The sequence below is a fragment of the Ostrea edulis genome, chromosome 1 (genome assembly GCF_947568905.1).
Source record: "Ostrea edulis chromosome 1, xbOstEdul1.1, whole genome shotgun sequence".
Classification (NCBI taxonomy): domain Eukaryota; kingdom Metazoa; phylum Mollusca; class Bivalvia; order Ostreida; family Ostreidae; genus Ostrea; species Ostrea edulis.
In genome coordinates this window covers 66,020,692-66,038,268 of record NC_079164.1, presented here as the reverse complement: position 1 = coordinate 66,038,268, position 17,577 = coordinate 66,020,692, and the positions used below count along the sequence as shown (strand labels likewise).

Genomic DNA, 17,577 nt, shown 5'->3' with positions numbered 1-17,577 from the left:
TAATGCAAATGTCTTGTTTATGAATATTCATAACATTAATGCAACGTTGCACGCGATGTGAGGTCATAAGTCTCGGGTTGTCAAAGGTAGTCGCTACATTCGACATGGAGATAGGTGGCATTGCGTTATCTCATATATGCATGGTAATGGATAAGGAAAAAAGCGCGAATGAGGGATTGGTACAATAAGTATTCCGCAGAGTTAAGCTACATACACAGTGGCGGATCCAGGGGTTGGAACACACATACCCCTTCGTCAGAAAATTCTACTTAAAAAGGGTAAAAATAACGCATTTTGAGGGTGGACCCCCCTTTCAAAACCCTATTTAAAGGTAAACCACCCCCTTTAAAAAATTTCTGAATCAGCCCCTAATGCAACACGTGCTTTTTGCAGTTGAGAATCATTACCATGGTAGTACAGAATCATTACATGCTTTTATATTGATGTGCGAGTGGCGGATTGAGAGCCCCCTTTTAGCCACATATTTTCAAGGCAATACTCGCATGTATAGTTGAGCAAGTTGAAAACATTCAAACCCTGCACAGATCATACTGAAATCAGAAATAATGCTAATAAAACTCCAGATTTGGCACCCAAAACGTCGGAGTATTTTGGCTATTACGTCCCCCTTTTTTTGGAGATCCTGGATCCGCTACTGTGTGTTAGAATTGAACATATAAATTATGCTTAATTTCTTATGTTTTCATCATTGATTAATGTTACAAAATTGTTATGTTTGGATGTTGTATAGTACGATTGCGTGAAAATTGTACCGCTCCGCTCCCCCCCCCCCCCCCCCCATTGGCAGTTACTATACGTTGGGTTTCTGTCAAAGGGTTTCTGTCTGATTTAAAGTATGGCTAAGATCAAGGGAAAAAGTGCAGCACCATGACACAAAACATTTTATTGTTTATAGCGTACATTTTTAATACTTCACAAAAATATTTTAGTTCTTACGTTGTGTAGCATTTCGTAATTCAATTATATTGACATTTTTTAAATAAATATACTTCGCAAAAATCCACTTTAAGATTACCTACCTGAGAAGTACAATATTCACCAAGGCCGGAAGGCGAGGTATTAAATATTGTACTTGGAGGGTAGATAAAGCATTGATTTGACCGCGAAAATCTCAAGAATTGCTTTGTTCTATGACTGAATGATTTAAAACATCGAAACCCAGTCGGCCATCGTTGTTTATAGCTACAATGTAAGACCTCGTCAAATGTGATTAGAGACGCGATTTTTCATTGGAAGACCAAAACAATAACAAATCGAAACAATTTTGAAATTCCCGATCTATTTCGGTGTTGGAAAAATTAACTTAAAGTTTGACTGATCTCAAAGGAATGTGGAGATGAATATTACGTTCTATTTTTCTTGTTTGTTGACCTTGGCCAATTTTTACAATCATATAACAATATTTATCATTAAGCTTTTGAAAACAAATTCGTATTTCATTATAGACAGATGCTTCTTCAACAGGAATGGAAAACGGATATACATATTCTTATCTAGTGATCATTAATCCTAAAAATTACTTTGTTAAACACCACTCTGATTCAACGCACTAGTACTCTGAAGTTGAAATTTTAAACAAAATGCAAGAGTTCCTCATTTACAATATCTTCGTGGTCTTTGGTGATCAGGTCTTCCATTAGTCTGTCGGAATTCCCATGAGCACGAAATGTGTTCCTTTATTAGCTGACTTTTTTTTTATTCATATGAAACAGAATTTATACAAAAACTTCTACGTGTGAAGAAAAAACCTCTTGCTGTGGCCCTCAATTCGACATTTAGATACAATAATTTTCATTCTGACATATGTCGATTCGATATATTCCTGTGAGCTCGAAATAAGACACCACAGAGTCGTCCATTTCTGCTACATACTTAGATATTTTATTGAACGTAGACATTAACGGCAAACTGACAACTCAACTGTATGACAAACGGGATGATTTCAGCTTCTTTATCGTTAACTACCCATATTTATGTAGCAATATTCCATTATCACCTGCATATGGTGTTTATATCTCTCAACTGATTCGATTCGCAAGAGCGTGTTCTGCGTATGGTCAGTATTTAAATCGAGTATAAAGTACATATGTACGTGTGTTCTTTCCTTTCTCTACCCTGATCCCATAGGTGTCGCTGCTCCCTACATGTAATACATCTGTCAATGCCGACATTTCAAACTTCTTGTAAAACGCTTTGTAAATTCTTATACAGACGTTTAACGTCGCTTAATCAATTTATGATGCAGAATGTTAAGATAAAATTGTTTTACCGCTTGTAAACAAATTCCCGCAATTTAGATTTTAATCATAATGAAGTATTTTCTTCCCAATTTTGGTGTTATCTTAGCTATATTATCATTCTAATTCTTAAATTCTATTTCGTTTTCCGTTCTGTCTTCCGTTCCGCGTTTTAGCAACACCCAGCAAGGGGTACTGAGGACCTATTCTGACCCGGGTCCTAACAGTCCTGCTTGATTGATTGATGTTTTTCCGCCACACTCAACAATTTTTGAGTTATCTGGTGGCGCCCAGTTTTTGTTGGTGGAAGAGAGAACCCAGTTACATTATCCCTGGGAAGAGACCACCGACCTTCCGAAAGTAAACTGGGGAACTGTCTCACTTACCCGCGCCGACAGAGGTGAGAGACCGTGTGATTTTGAGCGCGATGCTCTAACCACTCGGCCACGGAGGCCCCTTGCTTAATAGAAAATATGGTAAAACAAAATGAGATGTGACAAACACTAGAAAGTGCTAGTAACTAATAATTTTTAAAAAAAATCTGCTTTAAATGACATTGTTAATATAGTTAACCTATGGAAACAAAAACATGACATGAGCCTTGTTTACATAAGAATTGTGAGCTCTGTATCTCTCTTGCAAATCAATAACTGACATACACATTTTTTCTGACCATTAGAAATATCTGAGTTAAGCGTTGTAAACATTAAGAATAGACAAATAAATTTTGAAAATGTTCAGCTCAAATCGTGTCTATGCCCTAATAAAGTTTTAGCGGACAAACAGACAGCCATACCAAAAACTATATACCCCAGAATCTCCGATTGTGGTAGCATACAAATTTGACTCCTTGTGAGATGAAACATTATATAAAGTACACCTTCATTCATGTTCTTTGAACCCGTATAGATCAGTGGTTAGGCAGTAAGATCTGCAACCAAAAGGTCTCAAATTCCGTGAAGTAAGCAGATTTTCTCATAAATCACATATGTACATCTGTACATGGGATTCTTTGTTCTAGTGATATCCATCGAGCTCTTGTCAAATCATAATTTGTTTCCTAATGATTTATTTACATTCACAGGCATATCAAAGAAAATATTTCATTGAGCTATATTTTTAAAGAGATTATTTTGCTTTAATAAACCTTTATGATCAATAAGACTAATAGCAAGTGTCCACTTGTGTCTTCTTGCCATGTCTTAGATATTTATATTAGTAAAGTCTGCTTCAATCATGATCCTGGGATCTGGGCTATTTGATGTACATGTTTTATAATGAATGCCAGTCAATATGAATGTCATTTGGCGCCTGTAGTCGTTTTCGTCGGCGGAGCTGTAGCCGACGTTACAGCCTCTCCGGGAAGCAAACCTGGGCGGGTATATCACTGTCCCACTCTCGCCGATGTTATGCAGAGGGCTGGAGATCCCGTACGTCTGGCAGACTGCAGCAGATGCCAGAGCGGTATTCACGTGCATGTCGGTGGGGCTACAATCAAGATGTTTTGTACGGGTTGTCTACCTTAGCCTTTGGAAAAACCAATAGATGACCACAAGGCAGCGGTGAAACTTTTTTTGTCCCATAGTTAGGAGCTAGATTAGCAGACAACAGGGCATCTCCACACATCGATGGGCCATGTCATGCATTAATGGGATTAGTCTCCCCCAAGACCTTATGGTTCTGCTTGGGGCTGTAATGTACCCAATGTTTAGTTTTCCCATATCTGGTCCACATAGGTCTGACTGTAGAGAGGCTATACCTGACGGAGAAAGCTTACTCGTTCTGATCACTGCTAGCAATGGGAAGTGCTGAAAGCACAGACAATCACACACACCGTACGTATTACACAGTCATTCAGCAGACATGTATTAATCACATGGAACATTTTGTGTATAATTCATATTAATGTAATGTATAATATTTCTTAGGAGTTTTGATCCCAGCATGCCCGAGTGTCATTACCATTACTGCACTTCACTTGCAGATTTAGCAGATAATGTGATTATTGTACGGTGCTACCTCGATATATTACCAACTTCTGTTCAATAAAGCGAGGATGGCAATATAACGAATTCACCATTACTGATAATTCACCGAGCAGTCAAAACGAAAATCAGTCAAATAATTTATTTGGGCTGCATTCTGTATCAACAAATTACATACTGTGTGTACAGATATATAACAAACACTCTTTGTTTTGGAAAAAGATATGAATTGGCCGGGGTTTTTGTGTTTGTTTAAAAGATGATTGGCTTGAATCAGATAAAAATTAAGTTTGAATTACATGTAAGAAGCACCTTTTGTTCGACTGTCATGCTTATGAAATGTAATTACTGTTCAATCTCAGTTCTTGCATCCGATATTGTTGTATTTTTTATTTATTTCTTCGTCCCTATCGTCTGAATCTGTAGTTGTATTTTTTATTTATTTCATCGTCCCTATCGTCTGAATCTAGTTGCCTTTTCATAATTTCAGGTATCTCTGTGGCACTAACAATTTCGCTTGGTAACTGAGGAACTGTCAGTCGCATGGCACGGTTGTCTCGTAGGCGAAGTGACATATCTTCGATTTCTGGTTCGGTAGTACTTTCAGAATCTGAAGTAATAAATTTGTCAATCAAACCGCTATGTGGCTAACAATTTATCATTGTGACAAGGGTTACAGAATCCCAAGTAATTTTCACATAGCGAATCTTAAAATCCTTGAGATCAATAACACCCTATCAGGTGCGATAACTGTGTTTTTTGAAATTCTGTATTATTCCGGAGTCAAACGGCTAGAATTGACTTGTTGTCGGAGGCATAAAATGAATTTTGACGGTTGACAAGGGCGGGGTAATATGGCTAGTTGTATTGTCCATTATAAGATTTTGGCGTCTCATTTTGTGTTGAATGTAAATAAATCAGAAAATAAAACCTAGGTCATCTAAGCTTTCTTGTTGTGTACATAATCGCAGAAATAAACTGACACTGACATTTCTGAAACAACGGGGGGTTTCCCGATTTCCCAATAATAAAGGGACGATAAAATAAGCCAGTTCCGTCAATATTGAACGCATTCTTAAATCCACAATCTTTAACAAGACGTACTGTGAGCAATGCTCACTAAGAATACCCCCCGCTTACCCCAATCTATCAAAGGGTGTTCCATGCAATGAAAAAAGCCGTTAAAGAATTTAAATGGAAACCATATTGCTACTTCGATGTCCAGTGCGCGTGACCTTTGACCTTTTGACCCCAAAATCGATAGGGAACATCTTCATCCCATGGGTAGTCCATATGTATGATATGGTGACTGTAGGTGGAAAGGATAACGCTTTAGAGCCCGGAAACCATTGCGTCTACAGACGGACGGACAACCCGATTCCAGTATACCCCCTCCCCCACAACTTGTTGCGGGGGGTATAATAATATTCGAAACTTTTTTCTTTCTGCCGTCTAATATTTATTGGGGATCAACACCGGCACTTTCCCCTTAAAATGTTTTTGGGCGAAATTCCATGACGCACCTTCAACCGTGTGTTAGCCAACCATTATAATAAAGGAAGTCAGAAATGCCTATTTCTTAATTTCTGTGAAAATGAGGGGGTTATTTATATTCGGTCTTTCCTATCCTCCTCGTTTCTGTCCAAGCCTTCATAAAGTATGTGGGAAATCAGTCGCGCTTCGATTTGAATTTATTTCAGCTTACATTTTATGTGAATCGATCGAAAACTTACATAAATCAATTCATGAAAGATTTTACCGCAAGGGAATACAATTGATACCATTCAATTTTCACACTAAAGCAACGATAATCGTCATCATTTCGAACACTACATTTTTCGCTATCAAATTCGCCTCCATGATAAACTATGACTTCAGCGCATGCGTCACCTCATTTTGTAAAACAGCTAGAGGCCCAAGAGGGGTGAAATGCCTAGTAAATCGCACCAAAAAAACCCACCCTGTTTCAACAGGCAAGAGCTTGTTCTGTGTATGATCAGTTTTCAAATCGAGGCAGACCATTGACAAAGAAGTTGATGGTGCAGGGGTTTCAGTAGTCTCGTTTGATTTTGAGGTCACATGGTCAAGGGTCAAACTGGACATTGGAATATACTGTCCGCTCAATATCTTGAGAACCCTTTTCTTGACAGACATCAAACTTGGTCATCTGAGTACTCGTGAAAAAGTATCACTAATCCCAAGGGCTTTGGAGTCTAGAAAAAAATTCCTGTTCTGAATACCTAAGCTAAATTCTAATGTTCAGCAAAAGTAGAAAAAAGAAGTGTTCTTAAAACGGCAATGTCCTCAAAAGTGCACACACTGATAAAATGCTTTACATATTAATATAATTGGTGTATTAACATTAAAAGATATGACTAATTTGGACCCATCCTAGAGTCAAAACCCTGGGTTGTGAAATTCACCATTTTCTGCTATTCCGAAGTATGCATTTAGATTTAATACAGTATCAGCAAATTTACATATAAATACTATATGCTAAGTTTAGCCCAACACTGGAGTCGGAACCCCTACCCCGGGGATCATCAAATATACAATTTTGGTAAAGGACTACCTGCTTTTTCCTGCTAAATATCCATTTAGTTTTAATTTAGTATCAAGTGTTTTACACATAAACAATATATACTAAGTTTGGCCCCGCCCTGGGGTCAGAACCCCTACGGCTATCCCGGGGATCATGGAATTTACAATTTTGGTAGATGCCTTCCTGTTCTACACCACTATGCATTTAGTTGGGTTTTTTTTTATATACACGTGTGGTTTTAGAGGAAAAGATTTTTGGAAGTTGGTAATTTTTTGGCAGTTTTTGTCCCGCCCCTATGGCCCCGGGTGTGCAGGAATCCTGAAATTTCTATTTTATCTCTCACTTGTTCTAAAGATGCTTCATACCAAATTTGAAAAGAATTGGAATGATAGTTATCAAGAAGTTAAAAAATTTCTATTGTTCACACATTTAATAACTGACCATTCTGGTCCCCATCCTGATACCACAACCCTTACCCCTGGGATCATCAAATTTACATGTTATTTAAGTATTTTACACATTAACACTATATACTACACAAGTGTTTTACACATAAATACTATATAAGTGTTTTACACATAGTACATATGTAAGTTTTGCTCCATCCTGGGGTCAGAACCCCCTAACCCTGGGATCATGAAATTTACAATTTTTGTAGAGGCCTTCCTGCTCTACGTCACTATGCATTTTGTTTTTCTTCCATGTGTGCTGTTCTTGAGAAGAGTTTTGAAAATTGGTAAATTTTTAGCAGTTTTGGCCCCTCCCCTAGGACCGCAGGGGTCCTGAAATTCACAATTTGCCCCCCTTGTCCCAAAGATGCTTCATACCAAACTTTAAAAAGCTGGACTGGTAGTTATCAAGAAGTTAAAAATGTACAATTGTTAACACACAACACACGACGACGAACGACAACCAATTCCCAAACTTTAAAGAGTTGGACTGGTAATTATCAAGAAGTTAAAAATGTACAATTGTTAACGCACAACACATGACGAACGACAACCAATTGCAATAGGTCACCTGAATTTACTCCGGTGACCTAAAAATCTAATTCAGTAGGTGTAGTGTACAGCTGTAAAGCATCGTTACATGTTTGTTTGTTTTACGTCATTTGAGAACTTTTCAATCGTGTCCAGGGGCCTCCGTGGCCAAGTGGTTAGAGCATCGGGCTCAAAATCACACGGCCTCTCACCTCTGTCAGCGCGGGTTCGAATCTTGCTCGAGCCGGTAAGTGAGAAAGTTTCCCCAGTTTACTTTAGGAAGGTTGATGGTCTCTTCCCAGGTACATTGTATCTAGGTTCTCTCTTTCACCAATAAAAACTTGGTGCCACCAGATAACTGAAAAATTGTTGAGTGTGGCGGAAAACATCAATCAATCAATCGTGTCGAGCCCAGCTTCAGGTAATTTGCAACAAATGTTGACCTATGACTGTAGCAAAAGTGAGTCGACGGCGATATGTACATACCCTTACGGTACATATTGTAGAGCCAACCACTATTGCATTTGTATTGTTGTTGATGATGATCAGCTGTTTTACGTGTCATATTGTGTTCTGACATGTTCCCCATTTTTTCTATAAATACTTCGTACGATCGGTCGAGTAAACAATTGTCCAAGTAAACGGATGAGATTTCTATTCTATGTTATGTATCTTCATAAGAACTTTTCTATTTTCATCATTCGCTGTGTGTTAAGTATCGTTTTGAGCTCTTTTGTTGTCTACTGTCTCGTCTACTCGCGCCATGGCTGTTACGAACAGAAAGTACACAGCGCCACCGGCCTGTTATGCAAAGTAGTGTTTTCCAGCGAAATTCAATCGTCTGAAAAGGGGTGTATTTTATTTTGGCTCGATCCTGTGATTTTGATATGCTGTTGAAAGCTTTTACGGAAACATTTTCATATATGTGAGCCGCCACTACAAAACCAGGCTTGTTGAGTTTTACGTCATAATTGAGAAAACGACGTTAAAAGAATTGTAAAACATCACGTTATTTTTTTTTTTATCACGCTGTTGATCATGTTGACACTGTTCTCCGATTTGTTTGGTAATAAAACGATAGGATTGCCCTTTTGAATTATTTTCCTAATGCATAATCTTTAAAAAAAAATCTCAAATAAATATTGATGAAATTCAAAAGAAATAAGAAAGAAAAGAAAAAAACATAGACCTATTAAACTGCATAGATCAGTAGGCCCTATAGGCCGTTAAACGGACGCTTATCACAAGCTACATGTAGCTTTCATGTTCCGAGAAATTTAGACATGGCATCTACATGTATTCTGTCGTTTATTTTATTTACACAACTAAAACATTATGTGAATGTAAAATAAACGTACATACATGTATATTTAGAATTAATTTCATATCTTGTTTGTGTCGGGCTCGAAGTTGTCGATAGCATGAAAACGATTGTAGTAACGAATGTAAACAAGTCGGGAACGAATTGAATAATTGCAAACGTACCAAAACTTTAGATGTATTTGTTGAAAAAAGTAGTTTATATGCATTAAATTTTCCACGAGCCAGTCAAGCAGTGTTCGTGAAGTGCCGGATGAAATACTATGTGACCAAGATGAACACTCTATTGAGGAAATTTCGTGCGTTAACGGTTTGTACTTTGCTAACCAAACACAGCATATCCCACTGGCAGCGCCCAAGGACGAGGAAGATGAAAGCGGTATGGTGAATGTTTTAGAGTGTAACAATGAGGATGACAATGAAAATAGTGTAGTAGAACTAGAACACAGAGCTGTTGACTTAAATGAAGCCAGTTGTGTTGATGGATTTAAAACAAAAACTTGTGGCTGCAGTAAACTTATGGCTCTCCGTGCAGTTCAATGTTAGACTTATCTCATATGTTGGAGTACAGACAACAATTTCAGGAGATGTCTAGTGAAGAGTTGGATTTAACTGTTAAAGTTCAGTTGGCTGTCCACAGAAAATCCAACACATTGGCCAAAGTCAATGAGCACAAGAAGCAGAAAACAAATGAGAGGGAAAGAGTAGCGCAGAAATATTAATTTGCAGGGCTGCAGGTTTGTAGAGACACATGCATATTTTCTCATGGCATAGGGAAGTTCAAACTTAGCAATATGGCTGCATTTATTAATGAGGATGGTCTCAAACCCAGGGTCCATGAAAACTCAGGAAAATTTCTAAAACATGCACTAAGTGTGACAGATGTGAAGCGTGTGTGTCATTTCCTCGAAGAATACACAGTGAAGAATGGACTTCCCCTGCCTGGCAGACAACCCAACTACTCCACCCAGGAAAACAAAGTTGTTTTACTGCTTCCCTCTGACAAGACCAAAGATAACATATGGGAACTCTATAATCAGGCAGCGATTTCGCAGAATTACAGGTACACTTACAATTGCATGGTGTATTTAGTTTTATGTATTTGTATTCATTGTTCACATACATACATGTACACATAAATATGCACACGCTCACACACACACGTGTGTGTGAGTTTTCCTAAATGCAATACATGCACATGTAAAAAGAAGCTTACTATAAATATCTGTATTACACAAAATGTGAATGTGAATTTATTCAAAATGAAGACCAGTACCTCTTACATGTACATCAACAAATGCATGCATGTGTTGATGGGAAATCAAACATATTTGGTAGTCTCAGAATGTATGTTCCCATATTATATTTTTGATATTGGCTATCATGCACTTTTCAAATGATAATAATCATGGAGACATGCTATTGATAAGCATTAAGTGATAAGTAATTCTTTCTAATTAATGAGTTTCTATCATTTTTTTGCAGGAAACTAATGTTTATCAGAATTTAAGAAAATCTTGTTAGATCAAACCCCACACATCCTAGTCATGAAACCGGCCACTGATCTTTGTACCAAATGCCAAAGATATGTACATAACATCAGCAATGCTGGAAATCTGTCTGAGGAGGAAAAGAAAATCTTGCTTGATGAGTACACTTGCCACCTCGATAAGGCAAATGAGCAGATAGAATACTACAGGGAGAAGTGCATTGAGTCTAAGGAGTTGTTTCGGAATTATAGCCTGGATCGTATTGAACAAGGTACATATAATATACGTTTAAAATTGGTTTACATTACTACATATATATTACACATGTACCTCAACTTCAATCAAACAAATTCAGCCAAAATAATTTCAAATCAGTACCAATTTTCTCTCCAGTATTCTTGGATGTATTTTCATCAACAAACATTTCATTGATTTTCTTCATAAAAACTCAATAGCGTTTCGAAACTTGTTAATTTGTGTACATGTATGTATGTGTACAGTTGATGGTACCCTGACTTACAGTTTTGATTATGCCCAACAAGTCCATTACCCACACCATGCTTAAGATGCAGGGTCTCTTTTCTTCAAAACTCCAAGGAAGTGTCAGGCATTTGGTGTGTGTGCGGAAGGAGCAGGTATTAATTCAAATTAATCATGTTAATGTGATTAAAAATGTTAATTAGACTGCAATAATGTGGAGTCCATTTTATATATATTATTGCAAATTCTGTAAAAAAAAAAAATCACATTCAAAGAGAAATATATTGAAAATTCTTGCAGGTGTTCAGAGATTTTATCTGGTTGATGAAGCTGAGGATGTAGGAAAAGGAGCTAATGCTGTAGTCAGTCTTCTACACCATGTCTTTACCTACTAGGGATATGGCGAAAAGAATGTTATTTTACAAATGGACAACTGTGCAGGGCAAGAACAAAAGCAACACAATGATCAGGTATTACATTTACAGATTTATTTCACTTGATGTGAATTAGCAGGATGCATGTCAAATGTATTTGTTATTTCTGCAAAATCCCAAAGTCAGTATCATAAAATGATTGTGAAGTTTGTATTTTATGGTAATCAAGTCTTTGTTAATGTGACTTATAGATATGGTATGTGGAGAGTCATGACAGGATGTCATCACAACATAGAATTCTCTTTGATGGAAGCAGGACACACCAAATTTAGCCCAGATTGGCATTTCGGCCTCTGGAAAATGAAATGGAGACATTCACAGCAGAGACTCTTAATGACGTGGCATCATCTGTGAGCATATCATCTCGGAATGGTCACAACATTCCCCAGCTGATACAAGACCAGGAGAGACCTGTGATATTTTATAATTGGTCAGTTTATCTTGATAACTTTTTAAAACAAAATTACAAGCCATTTCAAAGTACCACCATTTCCAAATACCTGCAAGCAAGCCAGGAATTATCTCTGTGAAGGAATACAACAGTTCTGAGGAAAAACTTGTTAGCATCATGAAGAGAAATCAGCTGTTCTTAGACAACACCACCACGCCGCCAGTACTTACACCAAAAGGCCTTGATGCAGCTATACAGTGGTACCTGTACCAGAAGATTAGGCCCCACTGTAAGGATAATTCAGACAGTCTACAGTCCTGTCCAAAACCATGCATCAAAATAGAATCGGGGGAAAAAAAGTGTCCAGTGAAGTTAACCTCACCCGAGTGTTAATTATTGGTGTTTCACTGAATAACTATGCATGGATTTCAATCTATACATGCATGTATATAGGTGATAACTACGATACTCTTATTATACTTTATAGCATTTATAGTATTCATGTATTTAACGTGAGAAATTCTAAAGCTGTCATGACCTTTCTGCACTTTGCTCCCAAAATTAATGTGAGATTATTTAGGTTGCATAAATCTGAAATTAATACCCAGTTATTGGTATTTGTTTTTATAATTGTAATGCATTTATTGCAGAGTTAAATATTTTCTGATCCCTTATTGTGCGTTTATCAATACATTTATTTTAATTTGTCTTAAAATTAAAAATGATGCAATATTTGCAAGGAAGGTGTCAACTTTGCGGCGTCATAAGTTACACTGAAATATTTCCCATTTTTATTTATTGATATCCTACCTATGCAAAAATGTTAATATCTCATTTTGTTGAAAAAAATCAATAAGCCTGGTTTTCTGGTAGCTCATCACATATGTCTAAAGGATTTCGTCCAGGTATTGGTTTTTATGTAGTGTAAGTTGGTTTAATTCCAGTTTTGTTAAAATGTCATGATTTGTTACAAAGGTATCAATCGCGATGGTTTTATTTTCCTGCTATAGGATTATCTACTTTTTAAATTTCGCGGGCTCAGTCTCGGTAACATGTCCACTGTTTCGCTGAAATGACCCTCAGACTGCGACAAGTGGTATCAACTGTTGAGTAAAATTCACAAGAAACTTACGTTTTGTGTGGTCATTTAATGAATTCCATTTTCAAGGTAGCCTTTGGAAAGTTAACATGTCTATTTTAAACTGGATGAAAAACTGAAACCCCAAATTCCCCACTTTTGCCAAACCCAATCCAAATTGAAGAAAAAACAGAGGCGCAGATTACAACTTCAACTTGGTGACAAGGAAATTGAAAAAAAATTATGATATTCCTACACGAAAACGAAAACGCGGAGAATACGGCAGTTACTCGCCAGAAACGCGGAGCAAAATGGCAAAATACTGAGTTGAAAATGGACACACAAAAACCGCCCGCCATTTCTGTAAAACCCTTGGGGAAATGTAAACGAGAGTACAATTCGAAGTATCCCGAAATTCTACTTTAACACCTCAACTAAGTCAAAAGACTTAAAATTGCCTTACTCTCCCTGTGACTTACGTCTTACGTTCGCAAAGAAATAGGTACGGTTTTGGACAAATTCTGCCCAGCGTCTATGGAGGAAAATTATTTTGCGTTGCAGAATCTGATTTTTTCATCTACGCGCGTGTGTAGTACACAATCAAATAAAGTAAGGGCTTTCAGGCTATTTGTTGTTTTCATGGTTTTTGTTTTGATAAACATGTGAAATTGAACACCTCTTCCCTCGTCGCCCGGAACAATTTTTTTTTGGATTAAAAATTTACTATATAACTTACAATTTTTCTTAGTTTCATCCCGGACGACGATGGAAGAGGGGTTTAAATATCAGTTGAAAGATGCTAACAAAATCGCCATCGTGACGTCATTTGCGTTGATCAAATGCACACTTCGTGGCAGTTGAAAAGGAAACGATAATCATCTGAGTAGTAAATATGATTTCAAATAATATATGCTCATATGGTTATTTCTTTAAACAGTTGGACATTTATTAAAATCATCATAATATAAATCCGGATAAATTTAAGCCAATCTTACAGACCGGATATCATTTTTGTTGTAATGGCTATAGTTTAAACGTCCAGAACGGTGTATAAATAACACCAACCAACGATTCACGAGAATTCATATTCATGAGAAAGTAGCGTATAATTGATGTGAAATTTTAATTGACAGGTCCGAAATCTTCCATACTAGTCTGAATTTCGCTGCTGTCATGGGCAAGAAACGACTCCGTGACCTGGACGGTCCTCGTAAAAATAAACAAGTGAAATCGAGAGAACGATGACGTATATCTTTGTTATTTTAAGAAGCTGTGGCTTGAAATTTGGCATGCAAGTAGTTAACACATTAATCTATGCAAGGAAAACGACAAATTACGCATAATGTACCTAGTTTAATATTTTTTAGGCATTTTAAGCAAGTGGGTAGTTTTTTTTTTATCTGGGTCAGTTAGATCCCTTTCTATATTTATGGTATAACATAGTTCGTGCCCAAACGGGCTTAGCCCTGTGGTCTCGAAGACATCTCGTAAGCCGGATACGTGCCATTTCTTCGTAATTCTGAATGACCTTGACCTATTTTCAAGGTCAAACGTCACCCAACCCGTTCCAATTGATTGCGTCCTTCTACGACTAATACTTTAGGAGTTGTAAATATTTCACGTAGAAATCGTAAAACATAAGAGGTAATAACTTCCTTAAAGGGTCATCGAATCCTTTTGTTTAATGCCCATCTCAATTCGACTAAGTCACCTCTATGTTTTAGAAAATCAATTTATGCACCCAGGGGTGCATGAGCCGAGTTGCATGGGATACATTGTAAAGTCAGGAATGATTTGGCATATTTATAATTGTGAAGAACTAATTGTTGGATATAATGTAATAAATTCTTGTGAATACATTTTTAAAAGGAGTTTGGAAATGGGCATCCTTCACATGCAGATCCAGATATTTCTAAAATTTTCAATCTTTTTTCAGGACTGCGACTTTGACCTTTTTTCTCCAAAATCAATAGGCGGTCTTTCTAACCCGCTATCCAACAATATAACCAAGTTTCATTTGATTCAGTTTTAAACTTTTCGAGTCCAGAAACCATATTTGTCTGAAGTCTTCAATATATTTTCAGTCACTGTAACCTTGACCTTTGTTCCTCGAAAATCAATAGGGGCCTTGCTTTGCGGATATCCAACAATATATCCAAGATTCATTTGATTCAAATTAAAAATTTTCGATATATCCTCCTGAAACCAAACTTTTTTGGAATTTTAAGTCTATTTTCGGTCACTGTGACCTTGACCTTTGACCTAATTTCTCCAAAATCAATAGGGGTCTTCCTTACCCGGTACATAACAATATCTTTAAGTTTCATTTGATTCGGATTTAAACTTTCTGAGTTAACATTTCGGAAACCAAATTTTTCTGAAATTTTCATTCTATTTTCGGTCACTGTGACCTTGACTTTTGACCATTTTCTCCAAAATTAATAGGGGTCTTCCTCCTTACCTGGTATCCTACAATATATCAAAGTTTCATTTGATTAGATTGTAAAGTTTTCGAGTTATCATCCGGAAACCAATTGCAGACGCCCGCATCACCCAATCAATAGCCGAGTTCAACTTCGTTGCAATTCGGCTAAAAAGGTTTGATACTCCTATCTTTTGCGTTTAAAGAAGAGTAGCAATAATGAAGAATTTTGCGTAAAGTCCAATAACTCCATAAAAGGTCAGTTACGCAGGGTCACATGTGATCATGTTTCGAGATGTTGAATATGGCGGCCAATAAAACTCTTCGATAAGTCTAAAGATTTAAAATTATTTATTGGCGGAAAGAAAAGATGGAAGAAAATAATAATAAACTTAACAATATCAGAAGGACTTTCCACAGAAAGGTGGAAAGTCCTAATAACTAAAGTACATTGTATCAGTTAAGGTGTGAATCCAGGGTGATTCTCTAGATCACACAAATTAAATAAAAAAACTAAATTATCAGCTAGGGTGAGGATCCAGGTTAATTCTCGGGACCACACAAACGTATTCAGGTATTACAAATTTAGAAACATAAGTTAGGGAGTGAATTCAGGATTGCTCACTGCATCACATACATGTAGAAGATAGTCATACTTATGTATTCACAGATAGGGTTGAGTCCAGGGTCATTCTCAGGACTTGGCAAACTAGTAATTTAAATTCAGGACATATTGAATATATAGGGTAGTGTATCGAGGGTTATTCTCGGGATAATTCCTTAAATCATTAGTATAACTTTAAGTTAATTAGTTATTAGGCACCTGGTCCCATCTCTTGTTTGCCCAGGGGTCTGTGTTTGCCCAACTATCTATTTTGCATTGCTTATAGGAGTTATGAGATTGATCACTGTTCGTTATCTTCACCTTTTGTAGGAACCGAGGGTCATTTTCAAGGTATCTACACCTTACATATATTTAAGGGAAATACTCAGGGTTATTCTCGGGGTTGTTCCAAGATTTGCATATGTTTTAATCATTTCAATGTTGTGTTCTTATTACCGTGTTATAGTTTTGTTAATGTTACTATTTAATATATTAAGAATAAATTATTGAAGATATACGTTGGAGTCCATTTTTTGCATTTATTTTTACGCCTCCCCTTCAAAGAAGAGGGACAGATTGGTTTGCACCTGTCGGTCGGTCGGTCGGTAGACCACATGTTCTCCGCTCAATATCTTGAGAATTATTCACTTGATCGTAATATTTCATATGTGGGTTGGTTATGAGTAGAAGAGGACCCCTATTGTATTTCAGGTCAAGGGTCAATCTACTCTTGACATAGGAATATACTGTCCGCTAAATATCTTGGGAACCCTTTGCTTAACATACATCAAACTTGGTACATCTTCAGGAGAAGATGAACCCTATTGATTTTGAGGTCATGGTCAAATTAGACATTGGAATATACTGTCCGGTCAATATCTTGAGAACCTTTTGCTTGACAGACATCAAACTTACTACACTGGTACATCCTCAGAAGATGACCCCTATTGATTTTGAGGTCACATGGTCAAGGGTTAAACTGGACATAGTAATGTATTATCTCCTGTATTTAAAGAATCATTTCCTCCGTGGCGGAGTGGTTAGAGCATCGCACTCTAAATCACACGGCCTCTCACCTCTGCTCGGCGCGGGTTCGAATCCCACTCGGGCCGGTAAGTGAGAAAGTTTCCCAGTTTACTTGCGGAAGGTCGGTGATCTCTTCCCAGGTACATTGTATCTGGGTTCTCTCTTCCACTAATAAAAAACTGGGCGCCACAGTATAACTGAGAAAATGTTGAGTGTGGCGGAAAACATCAATCAATCAATTGATTGACACCAAACTTGGTACAGCATAAGGAGTTGATGACCCCTATTGATTTCTAGGTCACATCGACAATCCACTCTTTACATAAGATATTGGGTGTTGCTAAAACGCGGAACAGAAAACGGAACGGAATTTAAGAATTAGAATAATTAATGTGGCCAAGATAGCACAAAAATGGGGGGAATGCTTTATTTTGATTAAAATCAAAAGTTGGGGAATTTGTTTACAAGCGGTATAAAACAATTTATCTTTAAATTCTGCATCATAAATTGTATAAGAATTTAAAAAGCGTTTTACAAGAATTTTGAAAGTTGAGCATTAACAGATGT

At 37.1% G+C, this 17,577-nt stretch overlaps 1 pseudogene; it reads left to right on the top strand.

The window, feature by feature from the left end:
• Positions 1-8,210: 8,210 nt before the first annotated feature.
• LOC125678923 (uncharacterized) lies at positions 8,211-12,466 on the top strand (annotated as a pseudogene).
• Positions 12,467-17,577: the final 5,111 nt, after the last annotated feature.